This window comes from Heloderma suspectum, chromosome 3, assembly GCF_057233095.1.
Source record: "Heloderma suspectum isolate Gila_16-S chromosome 3, 16-S_ref, whole genome shotgun sequence".
In the NCBI taxonomy this organism is placed as follows: domain Eukaryota; kingdom Metazoa; phylum Chordata; class Lepidosauria; order Squamata; family Helodermatidae; genus Heloderma; species Heloderma suspectum.
Genome location: NC_139460.1, coordinates 271,249,415 through 271,270,037, shown reverse-complemented (window position 1 = coordinate 271,270,037; position 20,623 = coordinate 271,249,415). Strand labels below are relative to the sequence as shown.

The 20,623-nt window shown below is 43.5% G+C and overlaps 1 long non-coding RNA gene across 1 annotated transcript; it reads left to right on the top strand.

The window, feature by feature from the left end:
• Window positions 1-8,397: 8,397 nt before the first annotated feature.
• On the top strand, window positions 8,398-19,981 carry LOC146351259 (uncharacterized). The gene is made up of 6 exons (XR_014789564.1): window positions 8,398-8,520; window positions 8,814-8,916; window positions 17,443-17,507; window positions 18,546-18,730; window positions 19,098-19,281; window positions 19,727-19,981. It is a non-coding gene; the product is annotated as an uncharacterized LOC146351259 (long non-coding RNA).
• Window positions 19,982-20,623: the final 642 nt, after the last annotated feature.

The window sequence follows — 20,623 nt, the reverse complement described above, 5'->3', positions numbered from 1 at the left end:
TTTTCTAATTGGTCATATGGGTTCTTAGCTGTTTGGATAAGCTCTGCAGCTCTACTCCCTGTGTGTCTTACCTGATTTGTCTATGCTATGCGAGCAATAGTGGAACAGGAGAAGTACTTAAATAAGCACTTCTTTCTACCAGAAGATCTGTTGGGTTGCTCACAGCTCTCCTAGCTCAATGTGCCTTTCCTGAGAGGAAGTGGTGGCAGTTCTACCCATTATGTTGGCTACTGGTGGAATAGGAATTGGTCCTGGGGTAAGGAGGTGTCTCAATTCACACAGTAGGCTAATAGAATTCCCATTTCACAGATAAGGAATTAACTGGTGGGGTGTGTGTATATATAGAGTAAATACCATTGTTGCACATGAATGAGCTGGGATTGTTTATCCTGGAAAAAGGCGAGTAAGCGGAGAAATGAGAGAGGTGTACAAATTTATGCATGGTGTGGGGAATGTGGATAGGGAGACATTTTTCTCCTTCCCTCATAATACCAGAACCCGCGGTTATCCCATGAAGCTGATTGGTGGGAGATTCCAGACAGATGAGAGGAAGTACTTCACACAGCGCATAGTCAAACTCTGGAATTTACTACCACAAGATGTAGTAGGCCACTGTAACATATACTTGTTAAAAATAAATGTATGTGTGGGAATTTGCAAAATGTGATCCAGATAAGTCAGAGTTAATAGAATTTATTTATTTATTTATTTATTTATTTATTTATTTACAATATTTATATACTGCTCCACATCAAAAAGATTTCAGTATGGCGAACAACAAAGATAAAAGAATAAAACACCATGTTAAAATAACTACAACATTTTAAAAGAAGCAAATTCTGGATTTAATAAACCATGGCACAACATAAAAGAGTGTCAGAGAGTGAGTGAAAGGTGGGAGGGCTTGTGAGTTAGAGTTTCAGAGGTTTAAAGATAGGTGAACTGACAGATAAGCGGCCAGATAGGGATTAGTGATTGAGGGAGTATACATCTAGTGAATGGGATTTGGGGAACAGGATTTAGATGGGGTAGAGTAGGTAAGAAGGTTAGAACTAAGCATAGATGTATTAATAATAGTGTGTGTGTGTGTATCTTTTTGTGTTCAATAAACGTTATCTGTTTTATTATAAATACAAAATCCCATGTGTTGGTTTGTTTTATTATGCTACCGGATTGTTTTAAAAACAACCTGTTTCCTTGTTACGTCCCCTGTATTGGGTAGAAGAAACCAATTAATCATATTGGGTGTCCCTTTGACCCGGAGGAAAAGGGCTGAAGCTTTGTGTGTCAGTGATGACAACTGACCAAAGCGGAGGCAGACGTCCTGAGGGGTTTTCAGTTTCAACAGGTGGAAGCTGGAAAAGGTATAACCCCGGAAGGAACATCACAAGTGGTGGTAGAGCTGTCGGATCTGAAATAAAGGGATCTGGATAAAGGGTTTTTATTTAATCATAACCCACTGAATAATAAAGAGACAGAGACTCTTGTAGTCACAGGAGGTGACAGGAAAGAGAGTACAATAGTGTTACAAAATTGTCCAAGACTGGGTGAGAAGAAAGAAAAATCCACCTCAGTCAGGTGTGTTTAAATACAGAGGAACGCAGAAACAGAGCAAGCTGAGGTTTCACTTTGTTATATGCTGAAGTGGAATCAAGTAGATGAATTTGATGACACTTTCAGGGAGAAAGTGACCATAAATGGAAATGAATATATAGCTGTACTTAACACTGGTGCTGAAATTTCCTTAATACATTTAGATCTAGTTAATCCTGTGAATATTTTACCTCAGAAAACCATTAAAATTAAAGGTATAAGAGGGAACCTGTTCAAAAACCTTTGGCAAAAGTAAGAGTAGAGTAGCCTGGAGAGATTCTGAGGGAGAATTTGAAGTAGGGGTTAATTCTGAGCAATGTGAACCATTTATTTTGGGGAAAGTTATTATGTCTCATGAGAGGCAAATATACATTGTTACCAGGTCCCAAAAAGGAGTGAAGAAGAGTGTTCTGTGTTAACAGAGAAAAAGGGAGTTGGTGACAGTGTGAAAGACAGACTTGTCAGTGGAGCTGTGGCCTAGCAACCAAGGTGAAATGCCAGGAATTGATACTTGGATTTAGTTGTTTCAAATAGTCCAGCTCAAGTTGACAGTGAATTCTAAAACGCTGTCAGGAGTTATAAGAATTTGGAACTATTGAGAGCACAAGCACAGGAATCCTCATTTAGTGAAGACCAAAAAGTACAAATCCTTTGGGAGAATGGTCTGTTATATAGGAAATGGTTGCCAAAAAATAGAGGGGAGAGTTGTGAGGCTGAAAAACAGCTGATTGTCCCACAGTCATACAGACAACAGTTGTTAAAATTAGCTCAACATGTACCAAGCTGGGCATATGGGAACTGGTAAAACGTGTAAATGTTTGGCTGCCAATTGCTATTGGTCTAACATATTGCTAAAGAGATTACTGAGTACTGTAAGTCCTGTGATGTGAGTCAAAAGATTGCGAAGGGAGCTGAGAAGATCAAAGCTCCTTTACAGCCAATGCCCTTAATAGGGAAATTGATATTGTAGGACCATTTCTCAAACTTAGGAAGTTTGGGAAGAAATATGTTGTGCCAGTGGTTGATTTTGCATGTTTTCCAGAGACGCAGAAGCTCTTAGGAATGTAGATGCCATGTTAGTGGCAGAGGCATTATTATAAGTTTTTTTCACGTTTGGGTTTTTCCCATGAACTGGCATACAGGTGTATTGATGATGACAGGTCAACAATGTCATAGTTGCTGTTTTTACGGTAACTGGTGGGGAACAAGATCTTTGAGGGTACATTTGGGATCAAGTCTGCATAAGAGTGGATTTATTTCTGCACCAACCTGGTGCTATGGAGGGCATATCTTCTCATCCAGAGATCCCGGCTCAGTGCACTCCCATGTTCCAATGTAGTTTACTTGATGGGCTATTGCAGAACTCTCAGGGGTCCAGCAGGCCTCCCTTTGTCCACATGGACCTCTTTGCCTGAACTTCATACTTGTCAAGTGCGATTTTAGGAGATCGAGTCTATTAACAATTTCATTTTGTGCAGAGCGCAGGAGGACTCTAACAGTTTCCGCTCCTCAACGTCAAAAAATTCATCCCCCTTGTATGATGTTAGCTGTTGTCTGAGGGCAACAAGACATTGAGGCTCCATTAATTCTGGGTTGCCCAAATCTTTACAAATGGAAGATTTATCCCCAACACTATCAAGATAATTAGATTTTTATGGTTAAGCACTTCCTCAACTCGAGTGCTTTTTTGTATGTACTACCAGATGGGTGCCCAGAGGGAGAGGAGAAACCCAATTCTCAAATAATCTAGAGACTGATATACCACTCTTGTGTGATAGATCCCTACATTCATACACCATCTTGGCAGAACTCCACTTGCAGAATGGAACCACTGCATGAGCACGAGAGCCATTGAAGCATAAGTACTCTACCCATACCAAGTCCTCTGTTGAAAGGAAACCCAGGAGAGCCATTTCCAGGAGTTTCAGGAGATGTAATTTTTGCTCATTTTGCAAGAGCTCTGCTGGCTTGGAGTAGTTTGATAAAACTATTTTTTGTCAGTTCAGGACTAATATCCAGGTACACTCTCTTACAGTCGTCTTCTGAGGTGTTTTAGTTTCTGACAAGACGTAAGCCCATGGATCCCCTGCATCTGAGCTGATGTATGTGCAGGGGGCTGGGTTAAAATCCCCATTGCAATATCAGAGTGGGATTTGATATTATTCTGGTTTACTTCCCTTCTCGTTGAAGGCTTCTTAATTCTCTGGTTGGATTTCAATTTTGGGTTATTATCAAGTAATTTGAGAAGTTTCTTATTTTGTAATGAGCTGGCTTTGGGCCAGTCACAGACTCTCAGCCCAACCTACCTCACAGGGTTGTTGTTGTGAGGCTAAAATGGAGATGAAGAGGATTATCTACATCACCTTGAGTTCCTTAAAAAGGGGAAAGGGCGGGATATAAATGTAATAAATAAATAAATAAATTTATTTATTTTTGCTCTTCATAATTGTGGTCTGCCTTTTGCTACCATCCTTGCTGCACACCTTCTGTTTCAGCATATTTATGCCACTTGTAGGAGGTCTGTTAATATTAGTCACCAAACGCCTCTTTATCAGATCTTAGCTAACCATTTTTATAAATTTCTGCCAAAATAGTTGGAAGTTTATTGAACTCAGCCAGGTAAGATTTTATGTGTTCAATCTCCTCAGTTAGCGTAACAAGATACCCTACAATTGGGGTACCTTCTTCATTTATCATGTACAGCTGAACTGGGGACTCTTTCTCCTTTACTTTTCCCCTGCTTGAGGCCAACTCTGAGATTTCCCTTAACATTAGTTCCTCTAACTGGTTAAACTTGTCAGAGGACTTGTCAGAAGACTGGTTAAACCCATCAGGGGACTGATTTAGCCCATGTAATACTAAACTCTTAGGGAGAGTCTGCTCAGCTGCAAGGCTGACAGAGCCAAAGTCCTCTCATAAACCTAGAGGTTCCCTTTAAGATTCAAGGCCCAATCCAATTTAGAATCTGGGGGATCTGGAGAGTGTGGCTTCTTGTCTTCCAACATCACCCCCCCTTCCCTTCTCTGTGAGGAACTGAGTAATTTTTGTTTGAACTCTCCATTCCTTTAACAGAGAATCTGCAGCAGAGGGAACAGGTCCAAGGGTTTTGTAGCCCCGTCTGGTTAACACCATTTCCTTAATAATTTTACAAGCTATGTCTCCCCAGCTGTAAAATGGGCAAAATAGGTTGATATGTGGATATCTGGTTATCTAAATGTATCTAAATATATATTAAAACTATAAGGGAGCAATCCTAGGGCTGCTAGTCAGCAACTAGATGGCCATAGGATATGAGGTTTTCTGGGAAGAGTTTGGAGCTTGCACTCCAAGGTTGATTCCTGGAGAACTGACCTTCCCCCCGTTCAACGGCCAGGCCAGTCAGCTTCTGTAGGTGAAATGGTGTGTGTATGCCATCTTGTTCAGTGCTGGCTCCGAGCTTTGGAGGGCCCTTGGGCAAGACAACCTCAACAGGCCCCATTCTCTTTGTGAATCCACCTCCTCACTAGCACTGTTGCCCACTCCTCTTCCTCATGGCTACCACCTGCTTGCTTGCCAGAAAGAGGGCTACTGAGCATGCAGGCAGTGGCATCTACTGCTCCTGCTTCACACACCACTGTTGTCTGGGCCAGAGTGAGAGGCAGGAGAAGAAGCAGGTTACAAAGGTGAAGAGGAGGAGCAGATCCAGGAGTCTTGTCAGTGGGCACGATGTTTTTTTTTTGTCTAATTCAGGCATGATCTTCTAAGATCATGCTTCAATTAGGAAAAAAACATGGTGGAGAAGCCCCGATACTGCGAGGATAACGCCTTAATTTTAAAAAAAAAATCCTGAGTGGGGGATAGGAGGGGGTAAAACTTAGTCTCATTTGAAGGGATAGAACAACTCCCTGCTCAATGCAGGAAGCCTGATTCCCAGGCGGTCGCCCATCCAACTACTGACCGGGGCCGACCTCACTTAGCATCCGAGATCAGACAAGCGCGCGCAGGAAAACAGCAGGAAAACAGCACAGCGCTCAAGTGTGAACCAAGCTCACGCATTCGATGAGGCACTGCAACGGGGAAAATGGGTGAGTGTGAATAATCACGTTTTAATGCGAGAGCGTTTAACCCGATGGGACACCAAATTCATCGCAATGGCGGGCGCAATGTAGATCGGCCCTTAGTCTCATGGTTGTTTGTGCGTTGGTTTCTCATTTGAATCAAATCCAGAGGTGTGACGGACTTTTCATTCCAGTGTTTTCAAAGCCTTGTGCCCTTTTCTTCAGGCCCTAAGGTATTTTTAGTTCACAGTCTAATCAGGTTTCTAGGCAATCTGCTATAGCAGCAAGTTCCACCTGTTTCTCCATGTTCGTTTGCCGTTACATACACCACCTTCCAGTTGCTTATTATAATGGTAGATTAAGGAGAATATTACTGCTCTAACAAAGAGAGAGGGAGGGAGAACGATGGGAAAAAAACTAGAACCCTAGAGTGAAGGGACCTTGGAGGTGATCCATTCCAGGAGTCCCTAAGCTTTTTGTGCTGGTAGGCTCCTGTGGGAAGGGCTTGCCTATTCACAAAATGGCTGTCATAGTGGATGTGACCAGTCGCAAAACACCCATTTCCCAGAAGGCAAAGTGATGAGGTTAAAAGAAAAGTAACTTGGCCAAGGAACTGAATATAAGACAGAGGTGGAGTCTGTGCCCAAATGCCAAATCACATATTTGTCTCCACAAAGCACAACAAAATACCCATTTCACAGAAGGCAAAGTGGTGATGCCCGTTAAAATGTGTTCTTTTTTAATTTAAAAAAATCTCTTTTTTTTAGGGGCAGGGAGCCTGGCCAGCACCAAGAGAGGTCTGCGGGCACATTGGTGCCCATGGGCACTATGTTGAAGATCTCGGGTCTAGTCCAACACCTTGCTCAATGCAAGCTCGATGCAATGCAGGATGGAACTACAGCATCCCTGACTGATGCCTGTTTGGCTTCTGCAGTCAGTAGTGGGTATAGGATTTAGGCTACAATCCTGTTCTTATAAACCTAGATGGCAGCACATACATTCATTTTAAACAAAGTAGGATTGTTGCCAAATTTCAGAGTCAGCTCCAGCAGGCTATTCTGTAGTTCACCTTTGCAACAATGCGGAATGAAGGTGGAATATGTGAGGAATGTGTTCCTGTCAATTTAACAGTCTCTTAGGTAAAGTAGGCATTAAAATGACATGGGATTTCCCATTTGAAACCTTTTAAACCCTTCTTCATCTTTTATTTGTATGCTGCTTTTCCACAAAATAGTGCCCAAAGCAGTTGTACAGGAAATGCATCAGAAGACCATTATATTTTGAGGAGATAGGAGAGTGTGTGCCACAATTGTTCCTTGCATAGCTGAATCTCCTGGAGAACCTTAAAAACCTGCCGCCCCTGTGCCCTTAAGAGCTTTCAAGCCTCTAGGCTGGGGGCTTTACTTTCCAAGATCAGTTGTCTGCTTGGGAGCATACAACCTTGAATCAATTAGGTTGGCCACTATCCACTTACTTTAGCTTATCTTTTGGGTGGTACAAGAATGTATGAACATCATGAGACCTCAGAATCTGACCATCATCCCAGGTGTGATTAATTAGGGTGCTCCTCAAACCTGCAAATAGCAACAGGAGAACTCAGGTATAAAAGTCACTAGAGAGGTGCCCACAGTGATGCAGACCTGGACCATGGGCATGCTGTGTGCCGGCCATTTGACTGGGGTCTCTCCATTGTCGTTCACCTGCAGTGTCCAACAACTGAATAGGGAAGTAACCTATCTTGCTCAGTGTCAGTATCTTGTGTTTCTCTGTATCATTTTGCCTGCTCTTTAATAAAATCCTTAACTTCTATCCACTTGTGTGTTTATTGCTTCTGAATCCTAAAAGAACCTTTGCCTCTTGGCAAAACAGCAGCTCACAACATAACAAATGAACAAAAATAAATATACCTTACAGGACATCAAACAGCAAAAAATATAATGGTATTCAAAGAATACAGTAGAAACAATTACAAATCACCATAATCACAGATACATAGTAGGAATATCAATATATATAATATTCAGTAAGACATTACAAATAAGCTAAACTAATTCAACAGCTGAGCACTAAACAGGAGACAGAATAAAGCAAAATACAAAAATATTAACAAATATAAATAGATCTGCATTCCACATGAGGCTTCTCCACAGTTAGCCTAAAGCACAGGTTGGCTATTGCACCTCTCACTTGTGGCAGCCTCCTTCTCTCCCAGCTCCCACCTGCATCTCCTCTCATAGTTCCTTCCCTATCTCTCAACTGGGGAGGTGGAGATTTCCAGTCCTTCTTCAAACTCCACATATCCACAGAGTTTTAATATTACTCAGCCTCTCTCCAGCAGGCCCTCCTTCCAGCCCTGGTCTTCAGAGAGCAGGTTTTTTCAGGCTTCAAGGCAATGGGTGGGGTGGGGTGAGGCAGGTGGAAATCCCTTGATGTTTGTTCCTCTCCAGCAAACAGTCCCCCCCCCCCCCGGCACTGGTCTTCAGGGAGCTTTATCCCATCGAAAGTGGTGGGTGAAGTAGGTGGAAATACTCAACCCCTTGATGTTAGTTCCTCACCAGCAAACATTTTTGGCTGTTCCCATTCATGCCTGCTTGCATGACTTTGTGAATTCAGTGCCAAAGTGAAATTCTTCCTGCAAAAGGGGGTGGTTGGGGAAACCAGGAGCTACTGGGAAAAAAGGAAGAACAAACACTGTTGGGTCACTGCTTCTGCTAACACTGCAGAGTCCACTCTCTCTATAAAAAGGCAAGGCAGCTGAGTCAGAAGCCTTCACAGATGTTTGGAAACAGTCTGACAGATACAACTGCAACGCCTATCTGAGAGCCTCCAGAGGGGGGAAGAAATACCATGAAACTTGTCCTCCAAGCCACACTGTCCACTGGACTGCTGGGTAAGTGAATGTAGGCTTGCAGAAAGTGGAAAATCAAAGGAACTTTGCAGGGGGCGCGTGCTGCGAGGAGTAATTAGAGAGGCCCCTTTTCCATTGCAAACCTTTAAAATAGTGCGATCTTTATGGCACCCTCTTTTCTTTCCTTTTTTTTTTTTTTTAAAGAAATGAAGCCATTGAGTTGCGAGCCTTTAGACACTAAGGGCACAATCCTATGCATGTTTAACAGAAAAAAGTCCTAGAACTGCCAGCATTCCCCAGCCAGCGTTGCTCACAGCCATTTCCTGTGCTCACAGTGTCAGCGGCCATTGTAAGTGTGGATACTGGATGTGCTGTCCACAATCTCTGACAGATCAAGGACTTCTGCAATCCAGTGGACAAAAAGAAATACACTTTAAGGTCAGTTACTAATTGCAGTTTGGATCATGTCATTTACGTCATGTGTCCTTGCCCTAAGTTATATGTGGGTCAAACTTCCAGACTGCTCAGGCTAAGGATTACTGAATATAAAAGAAAAATATGCACCCAGAACTTGGAAGCTCCCCACTTCATGCAATCAAGTCATCTACCTGATTCATTTTTTTTTTTGCTTTGGAACATATACAACAGATTCCTTTTAAATGTACTGTGCTGACAGAGACATTGGCTAAGAGGGAAGCCTTCTGGATATATACATAAAAATTCTATGGCCCCAAAGGGCCTAAATGACAAGTTAGAGCTGTCAGTTTTTCTGTAATTAAGTTTCTTTTTCGTCTTTTTTCCAGCCATTATATTTATGTATTTCCCTCATATCAATTGGTATTTGATTTCACAGATATAGCTAAGACTGTACCTTAAACAGCAACTGGTCCCTTTAATTACTTTTTGCACGTCGCTGCAGGTGCCTTACACCATATATACTCACTCGATGGTGTTTTCTTTTGCACAAGCCACGAATATACTCTTATGTATTCTGCGTTATACTCAGTGTGTGTGTGTGTGTTGGAGTAGATAGGGTTCTGTTAAATTTCATTGAACATTCCAATTATGTCAGAGGTGTCTGATGTCCTCAGCGTGGTGGAGGATGAAGAGGAGGAGATCCTCCAGAGTGTGGGGGAGGATGAGCAGCAGGCAGAGGCTCCAGCACCCGACCCCTCTTTCATTGTTCACCCTTGCTCTTGTGGTGACCCCCGAGACTCAAGGCAGGCAGTCTCTGTCTGCACAGAAACATCAGGGCAGCATCGTGTGGGACCTCTTTGAGGTGGGAGCGGATCCTAGTGCTGTCTGCTGCCACTCCAAGGTGTCTCTGAGCAGGGGGAAACAGCCAGGGCACTATACCACCAGCAGCCTGCTTCCGCACTTAAGGAGGCAGTACTAGTCGGTCTTGCTCAAGGAAGAGGCCCCCACATCCCAGCAGGTAGGTGGCAGGGGCAAGCAGAAGGCTGGTAGTGCTGGAACTCCTGCAAGCTCTCCATCTCTCACTCCCAAGAGGCTTAGGCAGGCCACCATGGAGGAGATGGGGTGGGGGAAGTATGGGTCCACACGGTGGAGGTTTCCAGTGCCCAACCAGATCACCAGCTGCATATATAAATATAAACTGGATAATGATGTGCACTTTGCTACGCTCTCAGTCCCTTCAGTTCACTTGCATCATTTCTTTAATTAAAAACTATCTGAACTTTGGCAGGTGTGGCATGGCTAATTTTTATTATTAAAATATAAAATAAATATAAAATATTCATTTTGTGTGGGCTAAAAAAAAAGGACATTACTACAAAACTGACTCTGCCAGCCTGCCTGCCAGTGTTTTCCCAGGTAACGTGCATTCCAAATTCTGCCAAAGAGAGCCTGAGGTCATCCACTGTGGAGCTGAATAGAAAAGTAGTACTAGGGGAGTGCTCATTGGAAGGACAGATAATGAAGCTGAAGCTCCAATATTTTGGCCACCTAATGCGAAGAGAAAACTCCCTGGAAAAGACCCTGATGCTGGGAAAGACTGAAGGCAAAAGGAGAAGGGGACGGCAGAGGATGAGATGGCTAGATAGCATCACGGATGCAATGAATATGAACTTGAGCACGCTCCGGGAGAGAGCGCAGGACAGGAAGGCCTGGCGTGCTATGGTCCATGGGGTCACGAAGAGTCGGACACGACTGAACGACTGAACAACAACAACAACTAGGGGAGAGGGGTTATTTGCATTTCAAAGAAACCTACAGCAGAGATTAGGGAGAGTGACCTCCTCTGCTTCAACACCTAACTTCTCTGATTATTATCTCTTCTGAGTTTGGTTTGAGTTAATGAGAAAAACACACTTTACCTGCACCTAGCACAAAAACTATTGTGCCAAACTGTCTGAAATTTGGCAGGTGGGACTGAATGACTGAACAACAACATCCCCTCTATGGGGCCAGAGGGGTCTCCAAATTTCATGCATCTCTGTACAGCCTGTGAAAAGTTATAGCTCTTTGCCTCAAGAGTTTTCCTTGAAAAAATCAAATTTCACCTGCGCCTACCGCAAAAGCTACTAAGCCAAACTGTCTGACATGTGGCAGGTAGGATCCCCTCCATGGGGGCTGAGAGCCCCCAAATTTCCTGTATTTTAGGGGTGTATGAAACTGGGGTGTATGAAACGTAAATATTTACATAAGGGCAGGGACGCAAGTGGCGTCTGCTAAGCCGGATGCCATTTGCATCCGCAGCCCGGCAGCAGATGGCTGCGGAGCAAAGATGACGGACCCGGACTGGCCGGCACCAGGTAGGGTCCATCCTGACCGGGCTTCGCAGGGTGGTGTGGGGGGAGCAGTCCATTCTGCCACGGACTCTGGGGGACTGGATTCTAAAGAATCCGGCCTCACTGGAGTCTATGGTGGATTTCTCCGCCCTCCCTACTGTACTTATTATGAAAACTGAAACAGTTACGGCCTTTTGTGTTTTCCAATGCAAGACAATGGGAAAACGCCCAAAACGAGTGATTTGGATATTCGAATCTCGCTTCAGATTCAGATCCAAGTCAAAGTGGATGGGGTCCGAACTGATCCAAAGCAAAGCGGGGCTGATTTGGAAGGTCTGAATCAGTATCCGAAGCGGAGGGTCGGTGCACAGCCCCAGTTAATAGCACAATTGCAATTAACACATCTAGTTCTTAAAATGTAAATAAGCAGCAGTGCAAGGGGGGAGATCAGAATCAGAATTGTGGCGACTGTGGAGGGGGGGCCACACTTTCCCCTCACATTGTGGTCCCGATATAAATTTCCCCAAGCCAAAGCTTCTATGTATTCACTCCAAAAGGAAAGCTTCCACTGGTGTTTTGAGTATGTGTGTGTCTATGTCAGGGGGCCATCTAGATTTTCTGCCTCATGCCCCAAAATGCCTCAGGCTGGCCCTGCCTGCTTGACCATGATGACTGCAGCTTTTTGAGCATTTGGGATGGAGAGGGTGAAATAATCTGTGCTGCTGACTCCAGTATGTCATGCCTCTGGTCACACAACTGACTTGGCTTGTGGCAACACAGCTGCAATTCAGCACAGGATGAATAAAAACCACAATGGCTGTGGACTGGAATGGTAATATAAATTGGCCCTAAGTATTACAACATTGTATGGAGAGTAGGAAAGCTAAACATATAGAGAGCCAGTGTGGTGTAGTGGTAACAGTGTTGGACTGGGAGCCAGGAGATCCGGCTTCTAGTCCCCACTTGGCCATGGAAGCTCACTGGGTGACTTTGGGCCAGTCAAAGATTCTCAGCCCAACTACTTCACAGGGTTGTTGTTGTGAGGATAAAATGGAGAGGAGGATAATGTAAGCCACCTTGAGTTCCTTGTAAGAGGAAAAAAGGCAGGATATAAATGCAATAAACAAACAAACAGTAATACATTCCTGTAAACTGATCCAACATGGATCTGAAGACATGGACACGTTATTGGGAGGGGTGAAACCAGCCTGCTACCTGCCTATTGGCCCTGTGTCCATCATCCTGGCTGATAAATGCTGCCAGAGAGGGACTGGCCAACTGGGCTGTGGAAGTTGTAAATGCTTGTATGAGGGAAGGCTCCATTCCCACTTCCCTAAAAAAGGTGGTTGTGAGGCCATCATTGAAGAAGCCATCACTCTATCTCATCATGCTGGATAATGATCAGTCAGTCTCCAGTCTTCCTCTTTTGAATAAAGTCCTAATGCCAGTGTCTCTGTGTGTGATGGCACCACAGCTCCAGGTTTTCTTGGATAAAACTGATTATTTGAATCCTTTCCAGTCTGGGTTCAGGCCTGGTTTGGGGACTGAAGCAGCCTCTGTCACCTTGGTGGATGACCTACACTAGGAACTGGACAGGGGGAGTTCTGGACCTCTAAGCAGTATTTGATACCATCGACCATGGCATTTTCTTGGGCATTTGGCTAATATGGGACATGAGGGAGCCCTTTGCATTGGCTCCAATCCTATCTGGCATAATGTTCCCAGAAGGTGGTGTTGAGGGATTATTGCTTGGCCCTTTGGCCATTGGCCTGTGGGGTTTGATCACATTTGCTCTTTAACGTCTATGTGAAGTCCATGAGAGAGATCATGGGGTTGGGTCTCATCATTATGCTGATGATACCTAGCTGTACTTCTCCTTTTCAAGTGATGCCAAGGAGGCTGAGGAAATCCTGAACTGTTGCCTGGATTGCATAATGGATTGGATGTGGGCTTACAGGATGAGGCTAAGCTTTTGCAAGACAGAGATCTTGATAACCAGTACATAATAGACAGTTTGATCTGGGATTGGGAGGTCAACCTGTTCTGGGTTGCGTGCCCTTTGAAGGTACAGGTATGCAGCTTGGAAGTGTTCCTCGTTCTCACTCTTTTCCTCGATGGTGGCCATGGCCAGGAGTGCCTTTGCCCAGGTTCAGCTGGTGTGCCAGTTGTGCCCCTTCCCAAAGAAGACAGATGTGGCCACAGTGACACATGCCTTAGTCACTCCTTGCCCAGCTACTTCAACATGTTCCAAGTGGGTTTCCCCTTGAAGAGTATTTGGAAACTGCTGCTGGTGCAAAATGTTGCAGCCAGAATGCTTTCTGGTGTGCACTTTATAGACCATATTATACTGGTCCTACATCACTTGCACTGGTTCTGTTTCCAGGCCCAATTCAAAGTTCTGTTTCTTACTTATAAAGCCCTAAATGGCTTCAGGCCAGGATATCTGAAAGACTGACTCCTCTCATATGAACCTGCTTATGATCTTCATCCAAGGATGTGTTACATGTCCCACGACTGAAAGAGAATAGGTTGGTAGGAACCTGGGACAGGGACTTTTTTGTGACAGCATCTCAATTTTGGAACTCCCTAGGGAGGTTAGATAAGCCCCTCCCAATATGTTTAGCTTCTGGTGGGTATAAGGACATTCCTGTTCTTCTCAGCGGTTCTGGGTTTTAAAGGGCTAACACCTGGTTTTATTATTTTGGAGGTTTTTAGTATTCTGTTTTTAATCTTTGCTGTGTTCTAAATGGTTTTAATATATGCATTGTACACTGCCTTGAGGCCATATGGATAAAATGTGATCTATAAATATTTTGATAAATATCAATCAATCGATCAATATGATTCTCAACAAATTGAAGCAGAATATATTGCAAAAGAGTGTGAATCTTTTCCCATCATTCAGGGGCTGTTTGCATATAATGACAAACCATCAGTTTAATGACAAGCCATCATCTGTGACATTAGCACAGCTGTCTTTCAATGCTCCCATTTCATTTTGTGAACTTTAAACTTTCACAAGGTTTAAAGTTCACAAACTTTACCCCTGGTTAGCTCCTTTAGAGTTCTGACTGAAACCCATTCCACTGACATTGGAGCCACCAGCTTCCACGGCTACTTGCTCTTTCACAAGAAATGTTCAATGTCCTTTAGTGCAGGGGTATAAAAACCTTTCTGGCCCTGAGGGTCACAAGCGATTGCTGGTTTGGGGAATGATTCCACAACAGGGACAAACACAGCTAACCGCAGCTCAGTACTTCAGTTAGTTTGGCCAAAACACAAAACCAGTGAGCAAACCTTTCCATGCAACCACATGGATGGGATCCTGTTTCAAATGCAGTCCCTACTCCACCTAGTGGCTTAAATCCACCTAGTGGATAAAGTAGCAGTTACAGGAACTCTGGGAGAAAGTGACCATGTCATACTTGAGTTCTTGGTTCTAAAGGAAGAAAAAGCCGAGTGTAGCCAAACGCGTACCCTGGATTTTAGGAAAGCTGATTTTAATAAACTCAGAACAATGATCAGTAAGGTCCCATGGCAAGCGACGCTAACGAGAAAAGGAGTCCAAGATGGGTGGGAGCTTTTACAAAAGGAAATTCTCAAGGCACAATTACAAACAATTCCAACAAGAAAAAAAGGTGGAAGACAACAAAAAAAGCCAATGTGGCTTCACAAAAAGCTTAGAGATTACCTGAAAACAAAAAAGGACACATATAGGAAGTGGACAGAAGGCCAAGCAACAAAGGAAGAGTACAGGCAGGTAGCACAGAATTGCAGGGATGGCTAAAGCTGAGAACGAGCTGACATTAGCGAGGGATGCTAAAAGCAACAAAAAGGCTTTCTTCAGATATGTGCGTAGTAAAAGGCAGAGGAAAGAAATGGTTGTTCAACTATTAAATAAGGATGGCAAAATGATAACAGCTGACAATGAAAAGGCAGAAGTGCTCAATTCCTACTTTGGCTCAGTCTTCTCCCGAAAGAGGGTCTATGAGCCCCTGGCAAAGGCGAAGTACAGGCTGAAGGGGCAGGATTGCAGCTTAAGATCGATAGGCATATGGTCAAGGAACACCTAATTACTTTGAATGAGTTCAAATCTCCAGGGCCGGATGAACTGCACCCTAGACTAATAAAGGAACTGGCAGAAGAACTCTCAGAGCCACTGGCTATTATCTTTGAGAAATCATGGAGGATGGGTGAAGTGCCAGATGACTTGAGGAGGGCTCATGTTGTCCCTATCTTCAAAAAGGGTAAAAAGGAGGAACCTGGGAACTACAGAGCAGTCAGTCTGACATCAATCCCTGGGGAAATTCTGGAGCAGATTATAAAGTGATCCATCTGTAAGCACCTTGAAAACAACACAGTGATTACTTGAAGCCAACATGGATTTGTCAAGAACAAGTCCTGCCAGACGAATCTGATCTCATTTTTTGATCAAGTAACCTCCCTTGTGGACTGTGGGAATGCTGTGGACATAATATACCTCGACTTCAGCAAAGCTTTCAACAATGTGCCCCATGATATCCTGATGAGCAAACTAGCTCAAAGTGGGCTAGATGAAACAAAGATCAGCTGGATCCACAGTTGGCTACAGAATCAGACTCAAAGAGTGCTTATCAATGGGACCTTCTCAAACTGGGAGAGGTAATGAGCGGGGTACTGCAGGGCCCAGTCCTGGGCCCAGTGCTCTTTAACATTTTGATTAATGACTTGGAGGAGGAGGTGCAGAGAATGCTGATCAGATTTGCAGATGACACAAAATTGGGAGGGATAGCTAATACCCTGGAAGACAGAAACAAAATTCAAAGTGATCTTGATAGACTGGAGCGCTGGGCAGAAGACAACAGAATGACATTGAACAGGGATAAATGCCAAGTTCTGCACCTAGAAAAAAGAAACCAAATGCACAGTTACAAGATGGGGGATACATGGCTCAACAACACTACGAGTGAGAAGGATCTTGGAATTGTTGTCGATCACAAGCTGAATATGAGCCAACAATGTGATGTGGCTGCAAAAAAGGCAAATGCTCTTTTGGGCTGCATTAATAGAAGCATAGCTTCCAAATCCCGGGAAGTACTAGTTCCCCTCTACTCAGCACTGGTTAGGCCTCATCTGGAGTACTGTGTCCAGTTCTGGGCACTGCACTGTAAGAAGGATGCAGACAAGCTGGAGAGGGTTCAGAGGAGGGCAACAAAGATGATCAGGGGACTGGAAACAAAGCCCTATGAAGAGAGACTGAAAGAACTGGGCATGTTTAGCCTTGAGAAGAGAAGACTGAGGGGAGATATGATAGCGCTCTTCAAGTACTTGAAAGGTTGTCACAGAGAGGAAGGCCAGGATCTCTTCTCGATCATCCCAGAATGCAGGACACGGAATAATGGGCTCAAGTTACAGGAAGCCAGATTCTGGCTGAGCATCAGGAGAAACTTCCTGACTGTTAGAGCAATACGACAATGGAACCAATGACCTAGGGAGGTCGTGGGCTCTCCCACACTGGAGGCATTCAAGATGAGGCTGGACAGCCATCTGTCAGGGATGCTGACTTGAATTCCTGCATTGAGCAGGGGGTTGGACTCGATGGTCTTGTAGGCCATCTTCCAGCCCTATTATTATGATTCTATGAAATAATATGCACTTCACTGCTAGTCTGTACTTCCCACATTGCTATTAAAATATGTGTTCAGGCTGGCATTTGGAAAGCAGTCACCAGCATATCACAGTAATATCAACAATATAGAATTGAACCGCTGCTCACAGATGTTTATACCTCTCATTAAATTAAAATAGTGACCTGGTTCGCATGATACGACAACTCATGGTAGATTGTCATCCTTATTTGTTTCAGGGTGTCTTGTCATGACGTTCAAATCTGGTGTGGTTTCCTCAGCATAGTGTGTGAAGGGAGAAACAAGCCACGGCAAGCCACAGAGCACCTGACCATCTGTTGGGAGTAACATGGGTTAGCGATTGAACAACTCACCCACCAGGGCTTATTTTCAGTACAGTTTATTGTGACGTGCAAACTGGCCCATGATCGCTGAATCATACAAGTTACAAGTGAAAGGAGTACTTCTGTCTTTCACCTGTCTTTGCATATTTTGAATCAATTTCAACATAACTGAAGTACGAGAAGGAAAATAAAGAATTTACAGTCTCGTACAGACCAGAAACTAATGAGTGCTGCATAGCCCATCCTTTTTGTTGTATTTTCTAGGTGTTTGATTGAGTCGGGAGATGTAACCTTTGTTAAACATACCACAGTCTCAGATAACACAGAAGGTAAGTTATGTTATTTATGTATTTAATTTATGTAATGCCAGCAGCGTGCATGGTACTTTACAGAGTACAAGAAAGAGGACAGGGCAGTGCCCTGAGATTACAATCTAAAATGAGACACTGGGGAAACAACAGAAGATTGAGAGGGAAGCGTGATGAGGTTGCTTCAGTTGTAGGCTTAGTTACTTAGGCTTAGCTACTGGCTGAGCTACACTAGAACATGGGAGCATGCATTTGTAGGAATTTGTTTTGCTGCTAGGCTCTGTATTATTGTTAGTCTCAACATTAGTATTGCTAGTCTCAACATGCCCAGGCGCCCAGCCACCATCAAAATACAGCCTAGCACCACAGATCCCTTTAACGGTTGTCATTGTCTGGTGGAGGGCTGCTGGGAAATATCAGTCTGAAAACCACTGTCAGAAGTTTTGGTGTTCATAGTCAGTCTATCTATCCATCCATCGAATTTATACCTTGCCTTTCCACCAAGAAAATGGTGCTCAAGTCTACTCTATTACAAAGGGCTATAATGTAAAAGAACTGTGATTTAAAAGCAAGCAGAATTAGAAAGCAGAAGTCAAAACACAAATGACAGATACAGAACAATTGAATGGTCATGTCATGCCAGTAGATCATTTACGTATACTTGGCTGTAATGTCAACTAGCTTCTCCAGGATGCACTGTTCTGCTAGCTGCCAGGCTGAGAAGGAAATGATAGCACACCAAACTACACAGAATGTAGCAAGGTCCCCAGCCACCCTTCCAGTGTTCATAGCAACGCCGTGCTGATGATGCCCCCTGCATCAGCCAGAACACTGGGTAATCAGGGTTCCCTCTTGCATGAACACAGAAATAGGTGCAGCGTTCATGCCAATGTGTGGTGCATGGTCCATGGGGCTTGCGATGTCAGGGATGGGGCCAGCAGCCATGGTCCTACTCCCTCCTCTGTGCGTTAGCGCTCATGTGGAGAATACAAGAATAGGAATAGAGTGATTTCTTCTTCTTGTCAAAAGCCTTATAATCTTGTATGTTCTTTTTTGCAGGGCCCAACAAACCTGCTTGGATAGGTGACTATGGGCCTGATGATTTTGTGCTGCTGAGTACCAGTGGTGAACGTCGCACAGTTTCTGAATTCCTAAGATGCGGTCTGGCCACAGTTCCCACTCATGGAGTAGTAACACGTCCTGAAAGAGCAAGTGATGTCTGGGATGTACTGCTTGCACAACAGGTGAGACTTGAACTAGGGACGCCCCGGATCATGCTAAATTAAATGGATGTTGATATGTTTAATAGAATGACAGGATAAATTATTTTTTAAAATAGTATATAATTTTTTAAAATATTACATCAGCTCAAGAAGACGTACCTAAAGTAACCTAACAACAACAAAATTCCTGGCGAAAACGGCACACAAAAGCGAACAAGGGAAGAGTTGGGGTAGTTAAATCATTAAGAAATGGTCAGTGAAAAGAGTACAGTAGTGAAACTATTGACATAGAAGTTGAATGGGATGTGGCCACTACAATCTTTTTACAAAGAGGTAGGTAAACGTAACTGATAGCTAACTGAATTCTGTTTTTGTTCATTTATTGCAGAGGTTGTTCGGAAGAACTGGATCACGAAAAGATGAATTCCAGTTGTTCCAATCGGAAGCCAAAGATAGTTTGTTCAAAGATGGCACCCTGTGCTTAGCTGTTCCAGTAGGAACGACCCACAAGAGCTATCTTGGCCAGAAATACCTGGATTCTGTTGATGGACTCAAGAAGTGCTCACCTTCAGGTACCAATCACACAGAGAGAACACAGGCAACAGTCCGCTTCATAGGCATAAATTGGGTCTAGACATGATTCTCTTACAGTGTAAAGCAAACGGTTATATACTTCTACATCCTTCTTTCTACATCTTAGTTTAAAGGGTATTTTAAGTGATGCCACAAGGTAAGTATCAAGGACCCATACCTCTGACCTATTTGGGGTGAATATGAAATATAACTGGTCACAACAACAACAACAAAATCATTTTCCTGCTCTCTATTCTCCTGTTCAACTCTAGGAGTGATTCTAGCTGAGGCTTGAGTTGCTAGTAGTGCAAAGGCTCCTATGCAAATTTCCAGGGGGTAAAATGGATTCTAGGCCTTTTCTCATCTTACAGAACATTGATAGAGTTTATTTGTTTTGATCCACTGATCCTCAGTGTTTTCTTTCTTTCTGTTTTTCCATGACAGCACTCCTTAAGGCCTGTACCTTCACCCATCTAGATGACTAATCAGATGGACTGCAATTCCTTGCAAAGAAACAGAAAAATTGGATGCTTCATTCTTTCTTGTCTGGACTTGGGGATCTGTCCGACTTACTCTTTTCTCCATAACACCACAACAAAATGTTCAAGCTTTTCTGCATATGGCTTTGTAACTCCTGGTGTCACTGATGCAAAATAAAAAATAAAGTTAACTTAAGTTAACTTACTCCTTCCTGTTTTCTATGATGGCTGATTATTTTAGTATTTGCCTTCATGTATTAGCATTTTACAACAGAGTACCTTCACATTCTACCAAGGCTGAAAATAGTTGCTGGGATCCAAAGACTGATGTAGGTTCACCCAAGGGCTTGGGCATGCCTAATACAACTTCTTAACTTTTCTGTTGCTCCACAGCAGACCTCCATGACATATCGTAAACTGCTTTTGAAATTCCTCTCCACTTCAAAACAAATTAGCCATGTGTCCTTGGGGAAGGGGGGTGTTGTTTAAGAAATATATGTCTAAACCTTTCTTGGGTTGTACAGCACTAGTTGCACGGTTGTTTGTCTGAATTCAAGCTCATACGTAGTAGCCAATGTTAGAGTAGACCCAGCTTACAATATATTTAAAATACAATAAAATAGACAATCAGGCTGTTAGAACCTCTCACAAGAGTATTAACCTTCCAAATTAATCATATTTATTTATTTAACCCATTTCCAGACCCCCTTTCTGCCAAGGAATCCAAGATGATTTACACATTTTAAACATGGGAACAAACAACCAAATGTTACCAATCACCCCCACCCAGCAAACAAACACCAGAATAGAGTTCTCTCAGGCCAGCTGAAGGTCTCTGGGGCCTGGGTTTCTTCTGTTCTGC